General features: G+C 35.9%; 1 protein-coding gene and 2 long non-coding RNA genes across 3 annotated transcripts in view; 1 reads left to right on the top strand and 2 right to left on the bottom strand.

Moving 5' to 3' along the window:
* LOC139943259 (uncharacterized) overlaps window positions 1–13,350 on the top strand; it is a 133,230-nt gene that overhangs the window by 59,949 nt on the left and 59,931 nt on the right. The window lies entirely within an intron of this gene.
* LOC139942569 (uncharacterized) lies at window positions 91–661 on the bottom strand. The gene is made up of 3 exons (XR_011786698.1): window positions 603–661; window positions 431–487; window positions 91–147 (listed from the first exon to the last, which is right to left on the bottom strand). It is a non-coding gene; the product is annotated as an uncharacterized lncRNA (long non-coding RNA).
* On the bottom strand, window positions 4,031–4,599 carry LOC139942566 (uncharacterized). The gene is made up of 3 exons (XR_011786697.1): window positions 4,541–4,599; window positions 4,201–4,257; window positions 4,031–4,086 (listed from the first exon to the last, which is right to left on the bottom strand). It is a non-coding gene; the product is annotated as an uncharacterized lncRNA (long non-coding RNA).

Below are 13,350 nucleotides of genomic sequence, written 5' to 3'. Positions count from 1 at the left end.
TTTAAAGTTTTTTTTGTTATAACTACTGGATGGATCATGCTGAGGAAAATTATTCAATTTCAGTAGAATCCAGCTTTAAGATTGTCTTACCTGTTTAAGTAGATTTGCAGGTTAAACAGGAGTCAATGTCAAGCTGATGGGATCGCTCTAAAGAAAGGAAATAGTTTAAATTTTGAGGCTTTGTTCGTTCTAACTACTGGATGGATCATGCTGAGGAAAATTATTCAGTTTCAGTTGAATTTAGCTTAAAGGTTGTCTACCCGTTTGAGTAGATTTGCGGGTCACACAGGAGTCAAGTAGAGCTGATTGGATCGCCAAAAAGACAGGAAATAGTTTAAAATTGCAGGGTTTGTTTGTTCTAAGTACTCAATGGATCATTCCAAGGAAAATAATTCAGTTTCAGTAGAATATAGCTTTAAGATTGTCTTACCAGTTTGAGTAGATTTGCAGGTTACACAGGAGTCAATGTCAAGCTGATGGGATCGCTCTAAAGACAGAAAAAGAGTTAAAATTTTAAGGCTTTGTTCGTTCTAACTACTGGATGGATTATGCTGAGGAAAATTATTCAGTTTCAGTTAAATATAGCTTTAAGATTGTCTTACCTGTTTGAGTAGATTTGCAGGTCAAACAGGAGTCAATAACAAGCTGATGGGATCGCTCTTAAGACAGAAAATAATTAAAATTTTAAAGTTTTTTTTTATAACTACTGGATGGATCATGCTGAGGAAAATAATTCAGTTTCAGTAGAAGACAGCTTTAAGATTGTTTACCTGTTTAAGTAGATTTGCGGGTTACACAGGAGTCAATGTCAAGCTGATGGGATCGCTCTACAGACAGGAAAGAGTTTAAATTTTAAGGGTTTGTTGGTTCTAATTACTGGATGGATCACGCTGAGGAAAATGATTCAGTTTCAGTTGAATTTAGTTTTAAGGTTGTCTACCCGTTTGAGTAGATTTGCGGGTTACACAGGAGTCAAGTAGAGCTGATTGGATCGCCAAAAAGACAGGAAATAGTTTAAAATTTGCAGGGTTTGTTTGTTCTAAGTACTCAATGGATCATTCCAAGGAAAATAATTCAGTTTCAGTAGAATATAGCTTTAAGATTGTCTTACCTGTTTAAGTAGATTTGCGGGTTACACAGGAGTTAATGTCAAGCTGATGGGATCGCTCTACAGACAGGAAAGAGTTAAAATTTTAAAGGGACACACCGGCCGAATTGGGCTATTTGGGCTACAAAATATACTAAGATATGACTTCAACGGTCTTCCAGGAATGAAGAAGAACAGTCCTTAAACAAAAATCATCAAATTTAGCCGTTTTTGAGCATTTTAAGACAAAAAATGCGGGTCGCTCGATTGTTCTAACCAAAAAGTGGTACAAACAATCACGTGACCTTCCGGGCTAGTTTTACTTTCAGCCGTCTAAAAGTAACTAAATAACCAAATTTAAATCTTTTTTTTTACAAAATTATTTACGAATAATTGACGAAAAAGATCATGTATTACAATTATCGCTACAAAATGTAAATAATGGTGAAAAATCTAACGTAAGATTCACCATCATAGAGTCCGTGTAACGGAAGCTTGTTATGGCCGCTTTGATTTTTTAAAATCATTTTTCGCTAAATACGTGACATTTTGATGATTTTTTTTTACAGCAACCATCTATAAAAACATTATTTATGATTCTACACCCCTAAATTGCGTAAATGGTGAGCCGGTATGTCCCTTTAAGGCTTTGTTGGTTCTAACTACTGGATGGATTATGCTGAGGAAAATTATTCAGTTTCAGTTGAATATAGCTTTAAGATTGTCTTACCTGTTTGAGTAGATTTGCAGGTTACACAGGAGTCAATGTCAAGCTGATGGGATCGCTCTAAAGACAGGAAAGAGTTGAAATTTTAAGGCTTTGTTCGTTCTAACTACTGGATGGATTATGCTGAGGAAAATTATTCAGTTTCAGTTGAATATAGCTTTAAGATTGTCTTACCTGTTTGAGTAGATTTGCGGGTTACACAGGAGTCAAGTCAAGCTGATGGGATCGCTCTACAGACAGGAAAGAGATTAAATTTTAAGGGTTTGTGGTTCTAACTACTGGATGGATCATGCAGAGGAAAATTATTCAGTTTCAGTTGAATTTAATTTTAAGATTGTCTACCTGTTTGAGTAGATTTGCAGGTTACACAGGAGTCAATGTCAAGCTGATGGGATCGCTCTAAAGACAGGAAAGAGTTCAAATTTTAAGGCTTAGTTCGTTCTAACTACTGGATGGATCATGCTGAGGAAAATTATTCAGTTTCAGTAGAATATAGCTTTAAGATTGTCTTACCTGTTTAAGTAGATTTGCGGGTTACACAGGAGTCAATGTCAAGCTGATGGGATCGCTCTAAAGACAGGAAAGAGTTAAAATTTTAAGGGTTTGTTGGTTCTAACTACTGGATGGATCATGCTGAGGAAAATTATTCAGTTTCAGTTGAATTTAGTTTTAAGGTTGTCTACCCGTTTAAGTAGATTTGCGGGTTACACAGGAGTCAAGTAGAGCTGATTGGATCGCCAAAAAGACAGGAAATAGTTTAAAATTTGCAGGGTTTGTTTGTTCTAAAACTCAACGGATCATTCCAAGGAAAATAATTCAGTTTCAGTAGAATATAGCTTTAAGATTGTCTTACCTGTTTGAGTAGATTTGCTGGTTACACAGGAGTCAATGTCAAGCTGATGGGATCGCTCTAAAGACAGAAAATAATTAAAATTTTAAAGTTTTTTTTTTATAACTACTGGATGGATCATGCTGAGGAAAATAATTCAGTTTCAGTAGAAGACAGCTTTAAGATTGTCTTACCTGTTTAAGTAGACTTGCGGGTTACACAGGAGTCAATGTCAAGCTGATGGGATCGCTCTACAGACAGGAAAGAGTTTAAATTTTAAGGGTTTGTTGGTTCTAATTACTGGATGGATCATGCTGAGGAAAATGATTCAGTTTCAGTTGAATTTAGTTTTAAGGTTGTCTACCCGTTTGAGTAGATTTGCGGGTTACACAGGAGTCAAGTAGAGCTGATTGGATCGCCAAAAAGACAGGAAATAGTTTAAAATTTGCAGGGTTTGTTTGTTCTAAGAACTCAACGGATCATTCCAAGGAAAATAATTCAGTTTCAGTAGAAGACAGCTTTAAGATTGTCTTACCTGTTTAAGTAGATTTGCGGGTTACACAGGAGTCAATGTCAAGCTGATGGGATCGCTCTACAGACAGGAAAGAGTTTAAATTTTAAGGGTTTGTTGGTTCTAATTACTGGATGGATCATGCTGAGGAAAATGATTCAGTTTCAGTTGAATTTAGTTTTAAGGTTGTCTACCCGTTTGAGTAGATTTGCGGGTTACACAGGAGTCAAGTAGAGCTGATTGGATCGCCAAAAAGACAGGAAATAGTTTAAAATTTGCAGGGTTTGTTTGTTCTAAGAACTCAACGGATCATTCCAAGGAAAATAATTCAGTTTCAGTAGAATCCAGCTTTAAGATTGTCTTACCTGTTTGAGTAGATTTGCGGGTTACACAGGAGTCAATGTCAAGCTGATGGGATCGCTCTAAAGACAGAAAATAATTAAAATTTTAAAGTTTTTTTTTTATAACTACTGGATGGATCATGCTGAGGAAAATAATTCAGTTTCAGTAGAAGATAGCTTTAAGATTGTCTTACCTGTTTAAGTAGTTTTGCGGGTTACACAGGAGTCAATGTCAAGCTGATGGGATCGCTCTACAGACAGGAAAAAGTTTAAATTTTAAGGCTTTGTTGGTTCTAACTACTGGATGGATCATGCTGAGGAAATTGATTCAGTTTCAGTTGAATTTAGTTTTAAGGTTGTCTACCCGTTTGAGTAGATTTGCGGGTCAAACAGCAGTCAAGTAGAGCTGATTGGATCGCCAAAAAGACAGGAAATAGTTTAAAATTTGCAGGGTTTGTTCGTTCTAAGTACTCAATGGATCATTCCAAGGAAAATAAATCAGTTTCAGTAGAATATAGCTTTAAGATTGTCTTACCTGTTTGAGTAGATTTGCGGGTTACACAGGAGTCAAGTAAAGCTGATGGGATCGCTCTACAGACAGGAAAGAGTTTAAATTTTAAAGTTTTTTTTGTTATAACTACTGGATGGATCATGCTGAGGAAAATTATTCAATTTCAGTAGAAGATAGCTTTAAGATTGTCTTACCTGTTTAAGTAGATTTGCAGGTTAAACAGGAGTCAATGTCAAGCTGATGGGATCGCTCTAAAGAAAGGAAATAGTTTAAATTTTGAGGCTTTGTTCGTTCTAACTACTGGATGGATCATGCTGAGGAAAATTATTCAGTTTCAGTTGAATTTAGCTTAAAGGTTGTCTACCCGTTTGAGTAGATTTGCGGGTCACACAGGAGTCAAGTAGAGCTGATTGGATCGCCAAAAAGACAGGAAATAGTTTAAAATTGCAGGGTTTGTTTGTTCTAAGTACTCAATGGATCATTCCAAGGAAAATAATTCAGTTTCAGTAGAATATAGCTTTAAGATTGTCTTACCAGTTTGAGTAGATTTGCAGGTTACACAGGAGTCAATGTCAAGCTGATGGGATCGCTCTAAAGACAGAAAAAGAGTTAAAATTTTAAGGCTTTGTTCGTTCTAACTACTGGATGGATTATGCTGAGGAAAATTATTCAGTTTCAGTTGAATATAGCTTTAAGATTGTCTTACCTGTTTGAGTAGATTTGCAGGTCAAACAGGAGTCAATGTCAAGCTGATGGGATCGCTCTTAAGACAGAAAATAGTATAAATTTTAAAGTTTTTTTTGTTATAACTACTGGATGGATCATGCTGAGGAAAATTATTCAATTTCAGTAGAAGATAGCTTTAAGATTGTCTTACCTGTTTAAGTAGATTTGCAGGTTAAACAGGAGTCAATGTCAAGCTGATGGGATCGCTCTAAAGAAAGGAAATAGTTTAAATTTTGAGGCTTTGTTCGTTCTAACTACTGGATGGATCATGCTGAGGAAAATTATTCAGTTTCAGTTGAATTTAGCTTAAAGGTTGTCTACCCGTTTGAGTAGATTTGCGGGTCACACAGGAGTCAAGTAGAGCTGATTGGTTCGCCAAAAAGACAGGAAATAGTTTAAAATTTGCAGGGTTTGTTTGTTCTAAGTACTCAATGGATCATTCCAAGGAAAACAATTCAGTTTCAGTAGAATATAGCTTTAAGATTGTCTTACCTGTTTAAGTAGATTTGCGGGTTACACAGGAGTCAATGTCAAGCTGATGGGATCGCTCTAAAGACAGAAAATAATTAAAATTTTAAAGTTTTTTTTTTATAACTACTGGATGGATCATGCTGAGGAAAATAATTCAGTTTCAGTAGAAGACAGCTTTAAGATTGTCTTACCTGTTTAAGTAGATTTGCGGGTTACACAGGAGTCAATGTCAAGCTGATGGGATCACTCTACAGACAGGAAAGAGTTTAAATTTTAAGGGTTTGTTGGTTCTAATTACTGGATGGATCATGCTGAGGAAAATGATTCAGTTTCAGTTGAATTTAGTTTTAAGGTTGTTTACCCGTTTGAGTAGATTTGCGGGTTACACAGGAGTCAAGTAGAGCTGATTGGATCGCCAAAAAGACAGGAAATAGTTTAAAATTTGCAGGGTTTGTTTGTTCCAAGAACTCAACGGATCATTCCAAGGAAAATAATTCAGTTTCAGTAGAATATAGCTTTAAGATTGTCTTACCTGTTTGAGTAGATTTGCTGGTTACACAGGAGTCAATGTCAAGCTGATGGGATCGCTCTAAAGACAGAAAATAATTTAAATTTTAAAGGTTTTTATTCATAACTACTGGATGGATCATGCTGAGGAAAATAATTCAGAAGATAGAAGATAGCTTTAAGATTGTCTTACCTGTTTAAGTAGATTTGCAGGTTACACAGGAGTCCATGTCAAGCTGATGGGATCGCTCTAAAGAAAAAAAATAGTTTAAATTTTAAAGGTTTTTTTGTTATAACTACTGGATGGATATGCCGAAGAAAATTGTTTAGTTTCAGTTGAATATAGCTTTAAGATTGTCTTACCTGTTTGAGTAGATTTGCAGGTTACACAGGAGTCAATGTCAAGCTGATAGGTCGCTCTAAAGACAGGAAAGAGTTAAAATTTTAAAGGGACACACCGGCCGAATTGGGCTATTTGGGCTACAAAATATACTAAGATATGACTTCAACGGTCTTCCAGGAATGAAGAAGAACAGTCCTTAACAAAAAATCGCCAAATTTAGCCGTTTTTGAGCATTTTAAGACAAAAATGCAGGTCGCTCGATTGTTCTAACCAAAAAGTGGTACAAACAATCACGTGACCTTCCGGGCTAGTTTTACTTTCAGCCGTCTAAAAGTAACTAAATAACCAAATTTAAATCTTTTTTTTTACAAAATTATTTACGAATAATTGACGAAATAGATCATGTATTAAAATTATCGCTACAAAATGTAAATAATGGTGAAAAATCTAACGTAAGATTCACCATCATAGAGTCCGTGTAACGGAAGCTTGTTATGGCCGCTTTGATTTTTTAAAATCATTTTTCGCTAAATACGTGACATTTTGATGATTTTTTTTACAGCAACCATATATAAAAACATTATTTATGATTCTACACCCCTAAATTGCGTAAATGGTGAGCCGGTATGTCCCTTTAAGGCTTTGTTGGTTCTAACTACTGGATGGATTATGCTGAGGAAAATTATTCAGTTTCAGTTGAATATAGCTTTAAGATTGTCTTACCTGTTTGAGTAGATTTGCAGGTTACACAGGAGTCAATGTCAAGCTGATGGGATCGCTCTAAAGACAGGAAAGAGTTGAAATTTTAAGGCTTTGTTCGTTCTAACTACTGGATGGATTATGCTGAGGAAAATTATTCAGTTTCAGTTGAATATAGCTTTAAGATCGTCTTACCTGTTTGAGTAGATTTGCGGGTTACACAGGAGTCAATGTCAAGCTGATGGGATCGCTCTACAGACAGGAAAGAGTTTAAATTTTAAGGGTTTGTTGGTTCTAATTACTGGATGGATCATGCTGAGGAAAATGATTCAGTTTCAGTTGAATTTAGTTTTAAGGTTGTCTACCCGTTTGAGTAGATTTGCGGGTTACACAGGAGTCAAGTAGAGCTGATTGGATCGCCAAAAAGACAGGAAATAGTTTAAAATTTGCAGGGTTTGTTTGTTCTAAGAACTCAACGGATCATTCCAAGGAAAATAATTCAGTTTCAGTAGAATCCAGCTTTAAGATTGTCTTACCTGTTTGAGTAGATTTGCTGGTTACACAGGAGTCAATGTCAAGCTGATGGGATCGCTCTAAAGACGGAAAATAATTAAAATTTTAAAGTTTTTTTTTTATAACTACTGGATGGATTATGCTGAGGAAAATTATTCAGTTTCAGTTGAATATAGCTTTAAGATTGTCTTACCTGTTTGAGTAGATTTGCAGGTCAAACAGGAGTCAATGTCAAGCTGATGGGATTGCTCTAAAGACAGGAAAGCGTTAAAATTTTAAGGCTTTGTTCGTTCTAACTACCGGATGGATTATGCTGAGGAAAATTATTCAGTTTCAGTTGAATATAGCTTTAAGATTGTCTTTCCATTTTGAGTAGATTTGCAGGTTACACAGGAGTCAATAACAAGCTGATGGGATCGCTCTTAAGACAGAAAATAGTTTAAATTTTAAAGGTTTTTTTGTTATAACTACTGGATGGATCATGCTGAGGAAAATTATTCAGTTTCAGTAGAAGATAGCTTTAAGATTGTCTTACCTGTTTAAGTAGATTTGCGGGTTACACAGGAGTCATTTCAAGCTGATGGGATCGCTCTAAAGACAGGGAAGAGTTTAAATTTGAAGGGTTTGTTTGTTCTAACTACTGGATGGATCATGCTAAGGAAAATTATTCAGTTTCAGTTGAATATAGTTTCTAGATTGTCAGGTTGTCCACAAGTGAGTTTGGTTGCCCAAATATGATAATCTTATCAGTGGTGTGAATGTTTTCCAACTATAACTTTATAAAGCTTTATCTGGAAAAATTTGAATGATCTTTGGAACTGGCACAATAATAAGCAGGGTAGACATAAATTCTTGTTTTTTTTGATCACAGGTTGCCCGGATTATTTTTTGGTTGCCTCAGGCAACTGGGCAACTGTTAATTTCGCACCCTGACCAATAGTTGATACATCCCTCTTAGAGCGACCATCCTAGAAAAACCACCCCCTTAGCATGCTTAGGGTGACCAATATAATATAGACTATATAAAAACATACATGTATTAGATCAACAATCCAAAGTATCTAACAGATCTCTAAAACAACAGTCTGAAACAAATTTTTTGATAAGTAAGACCTAAAGTCTAACTGCCCTATATATACCTCACGGTATACTAAACCTCAAAGACACAAACCGTTGAGAAAAAGAGTATCACTGTTCTTAGTGTGCATAGAATGAGTGTGACGACTAGTTATATAAGATCTAGACATTGTACATACTCGGCACGAAAGGAAGAAAAATAACAAATATACGAAGCTAAGTTTTGGCCATTATGAAAAGTGTTTGGGGGGATAAAGGGGAAATGATTTTAGATCGCGTAATTTTGCTAACGGCATAAAACCTGACAAACTACACGAAACCTGAGGCTCTGAGGGATATTTTAGAAAAGGGAAATAGTTGAAAAGACAATTTATAAAAGGGGGAGGGGGGGTTGGGGTGGGTTAGGTTATAAAAGGAATTTTGAAAAAAAGAAAAAATAACTTGAAAGACAACTTATAAAAGGGGGGAAGGGGGGTGTTGGGGTGGGTTAGGTTATAGAAGGATATTTTTAGAAAAGGGAAATAATTTAAAAGACAAATTATAAAAGGGGGAGGGGGGTGGGGGGGGTTAGGTTGTAGTTAGTATGTTAAGCCGGCAACAAAGTACTTAACTTCCTCTTTTAGAAAAATAAAAATGTAAAAGCACGACTCATCAGGTGCAGTATGCTTTGAGGAAGGGCAGGTTTCGTCTCAGTGAGACTGCACGACCTGCCTGTTAAGTATTTTATAATAAATTTACTAGGTATGGAGGGGGTAGGGTTGGGATAAACTGTTGTTAAGTGAACATAAATTGTGAAAAACACAACGACGTCAACAAATGTTTGAAAACTAATAACGTAAAAATAAATAAAAACAAGTGTGATGGGCTTACCATGGACGACTGAGATTAGGTGATACAAGACAGAGAAACGGAAAGATGACCATGACTAATTGATGATAATTGAAAAGTAAAAATTATTTGAAAAGTGTATGTGCGTTTGTTTATAGGGCGCGCGCGTGAGATGTGTGTGCGTATATTTACCATTAGGTAGATAAGTAGCGTATGAATGTGCGCGACGCGTGCGTAAGATGAGAGGGGGAAAAACATGAAAAAATTTATGGGGGGGGGGGTTGTAGAATATGAATTATAAACATTTTTTTGAAATAAAAAATGGGGTGAAGAATTTGAAAGCAAGTTGGAGTGAAAGAAGTTTCGAAACTTGAAGGAATAGAGTTAAGAAAAAGAAGTCAAAGTGATAGTTTAGTTATAATGAACAGCTTTTCAAGAACCACGGTTGCGAAAATGACGCTGTACTGATATCACAAATGCTTTGATAAGTAAGACCTAAAGTCTAACTGCCCTATACATACCTCACGGTATACTAAACCTCAAAGACACAAACCGTTGAGAAAAAGAGTATCACTGTTCTTAGTGTGCATAGAATGAGTGTGACGACTAGTTATATAAGATCTAGACATTGTACATACTCGGCACGAAAGGAAGAAAAATAAAAAATATACGAAGCTAAGTTTTGGCCATTATGAAAAGTGTTTGGGGGGATAAAGGGGAAATGATTTTAGATCGCGTAATTTGGCTAACGGCATAAAACCTGACAAACTACACGAAACCTGAGGCTCTGACATGTCTGAGGGATATTTTAGAAAAGGGAAATAGTTGAAAAGACAATTTATAAAAGGGGGAGGGGGGGTTGGGGTGGGTTAGGTTATAGAAGGATATTTTTAGAAAAGGGAAATAATTTAAAAGACAAATTATAAAAGGGGGAGGGGGGTAGGGGGGGGGGTTAGGTTGTAGTTAGTATGTTAAGCCGGCAACAAAGTACTTAACTTCCTCTTTTAGAAAAATAAAAATGTAAAAGCACGACTCATCAGGTGCAGTATGCTTTGAGGAAGGGCAGGTTTCGTCTCAGTGAGACTGCACGACCTGCCTGTTAAGTATTTTATAATAAATTTACTAGGTATGGAGGGGATAGGGTTGGGATAAACTGTTGTTAAGTGAACATAAATTGTGAAAAACACAACGACGTCAACAAATGTTTGAAAACTAATAACGTAAAAATAAATAAAAACAATTGTGATGGGCTTACCATGGACGACTGAGATTAGATGATACATGACAGAGAAACGGAAAGATGACCATGACTAATTGATGATAATTGAAAAGTAAAAATTATTTGAAAAGTGTATGTGCGTTTGTTTATAGGGCGCGCGCGTGAGATGTGTGTGCGTATATTTACCATTAGGTAGATAAGTAGCGTATGAATGAGCGACCATCCTAGAAAAACCACCCCCTTAGGGTGACCAATATATAGACTATATAAAAACATACATGTATTAGATCAACAATCCATAATATCTAACAGATCTCCAAAACAAGTCTGCAAAAAACTTGACTGACCCTAAATATGACAACAAATTTAAATGAATACATTGTTTTGAGGCCTCATTGATTGTGACTAGTCTCGTCTTCTTGGGTACTGCGCAAACACCCCTTCTCAGGGGTCACTCAGGCAGGGTCAGTTGTGTGCATGGAATTGCCAACCATATGCCAGAAACACCAGGTTCAACCCTTTCCCTTAACGATAAAGGATCCGCAGGCTTTTAATAATTAAGTGTCTTGCTTCAGGACACCAAGTGTCAAGGCCAGTTCCACAATCTGCTGATCAGAAACACTAGAGCTTGAGGCTTGTGCACTTGACAGCCCAGCTATGACAACCAAGAAAAAAAGCTAATGGAGGGACCACCAACAAAAATACTACAAGCAGCCAGAATAACAATTAGTGCAAAATATTTGAATCATTTATGTACTAAAGTCCAACAAAACTGAGTCAACAGAAACTGAGTCAACAGAATATGCAATACAACTTGTAATCACTTTAGGTGCTGTCATTCTGCAGAATACTCACATGGGCAAAATGTTTGTATCATTTTTGTATTAAAGTCCAATGTTGATAAACTGAGCAAACAGAAAATGTCAAACAAATCATTTTAGATGCTGTCATTCTGCAGAATACTCACCATGGGTTATTGATTTTGCTGCATTTGACTTTCTCAGTAGGTCTCGTTCTACTAGTAAATAAATTTAAACGATTTATAAAAATAAAAAGGTGAGAAACAAAGAAAGTCGTATCTGATATAAAGATGAATGCCTTCAAGTCAGTCCGTTTCTTTACATTTAACCTAGGTTAACTGTTTTTACGGGGAAACAAAGATTACAAAAAACAGAAACAAAATTAATTAAGCAATAATAGTATGCCTTTACATAATATACATCGTACTTCTCTGATCAACCAATAGTTGATACATGCCTCTTAGAGCGACCATCCTAGAAAAACCACCCCCTTAGCATGCTTAGGGTGACCAATATAATATAGACTATATAAAAACATACATGTATTAGATCAACAATCCAAAGTATCTAACAGATCTCTAAAACAACAGTCTGAAACAAATTTTGACTGACCCTCAACATGACAGAAATTCAACTGAATACACTATTTTGAGGCCTCAGTGATTGTGACTAGTCTTGTCTTCTTGTCAGGCAGATTAACATTTAGTGCAACATTTTTGTATCATTAGCTGTTTCGTAGCGAAGCGCAGCGAAACAGCTCTTGTTTTTGTTAAAGTTTCTTTTAGCTGTTTCGTAGCGAAGCACAGCAAAACAGCTCTTGTTTTTTTTTAAGTTTTTTTAGCTGTTTCGTAGCGAAGCGCAGCGAAACAGCTCTTGTTTTTGTTAAAGTTTTTTTTATTATTATTTTTTTTATTTGTCATCTTCAGAACTAATTTTTTATAAGTGCTGATTTGCAATGTTCCTAAAGAGCAATTGCAATGAAATTTTCAGTGATGATAGGTATTGGTGCAATGATCATTGCAAAACAAGGATGTCATTATGACATCATCAGAAGTCACGTGACGTCATCTTAAAGGTGTTGTATTTTAAATGTTTGAAAATTTATAACAAATCAGCCACAAGAGACCGTAGGTTTGTTTGCGGGATTGGGGAGGGATAAATAAGGTCTTCATTTTGTTTCGTGTGCCTGACCTCACATGACCTCTACTTCCGGTCGAAACGGGCCAAAAACGGAAGTGCCTTGTAACTCAAAAGTGGCAAAAATTATGAAGTTGCTTTCCAAGGACGTAAGTGTCCAGCAAGAGTTGGCAGTTCAAAAAAAATATCGATGACGTCAAAAATTGCAACAGCGCCCTCTAGCGGCAGGTTGAAAACTCGTCAAAATGGACTTTTTGAAGATGTGTGTGGTGAAGTTTTTTGTAATCACTTCAAATTTTACACACACGTTAACTGCCAGGCAGCCATCATATGTGTGAAGTTTCAGATCAATGACAACATCGGGGGTCACGTGACGCGGCCTTAAAGGTGCACTTTTTGAACTAATATAACTCCCGAAGTAATTATGCGATCATGTTGAAACTTGGTAGGTTGTTGGATATTGACAAGTTCTTGTGAATTGTGAAATGACGTCATGATGACGTCATCACATGATTTTTAAAGATTATTTTAATTGTTTGCACCTTGAAGTCATAAAATGCTATCTGAACTTGGTATAATCCAAAATATTTGTTTTAAATAGGCTGGACTGCTTTGATGCAAAGAGAATTTCAAATTAAGAGGGAAAATTTGAAAATTTTATTAACGAAACAGCTCTGCATTTGTGCACAAATGCAATCATGTCTAGTTTATTATTAGCTGTTTCGTAGCGAAGCGCAGCGAAACAGCTCTTGTTTTTGTTAAAGTTTTTTTTATTATTATTTTTTTTATTTGTCATCTTCAGAACTAATTTTTTATAAGTGCTGATTTGCAATCTTTCCAAAGAGCAATTGCAATGAAATTTTCAGTGATGATAGGTATTGGTGCAATGATCATTGCAAAACAAGGATGTCATTATGACATCATCAGAAGTCACGTGACGTCATCTTAAAGGTGTTGTATTTTAAATGTTTGAAAATTTATAACAAATTAGTCACAAGAGACCGTAGGTTTGTTTGCGGGATTG

The sequence above is a fragment of the Asterias amurensis genome, chromosome 10 (assembly GCF_032118995.1).
Source record: "Asterias amurensis chromosome 10, ASM3211899v1".
Classification (NCBI taxonomy): Eukaryota; Metazoa; Echinodermata; class Asteroidea; order Forcipulatida; family Asteriidae; genus Asterias; species Asterias amurensis.
Note: the sequence above shows the minus strand (reverse complement) of the source record. Positions and strands in the feature narration are given on the sequence as shown.